The sequence below is a fragment of the Chrysochloris asiatica genome, unplaced genomic scaffold, assembly GCF_000296735.1.
Source record: "Chrysochloris asiatica unplaced genomic scaffold, ChrAsi1.0 scaffold00203, whole genome shotgun sequence".
NCBI classification, from domain to species: domain Eukaryota; kingdom Metazoa; phylum Chordata; class Mammalia; order Afrosoricida; family Chrysochloridae; genus Chrysochloris; species Chrysochloris asiatica.
This window is the reverse complement of record NW_006408721.1, coordinates 974,168-974,373: the sequence shown is the minus strand read 5'-3', so window position 1 is coordinate 974,373 and position 206 is coordinate 974,168.

Below are 206 nucleotides of genomic sequence, written 5' to 3'. Positions count from 1 at the left end.
AGGCTTCCTAGTCAGTAATGAATAAGAAAATTATGAATGAAATTTTCAACTAAGTATTTCAGCACTGTCACAGAGGAGCTCTGGTATAATAGTGGTTACCAGTCGGGCTGTTAATCTCAAGGTCAGCAGTTGGAAACTCCAGCTGTTCTGTGGGAAAAGACGAGGCTTTCTGCTCCCGTAAAGATGTACAGCTTCGGAAACCCTAT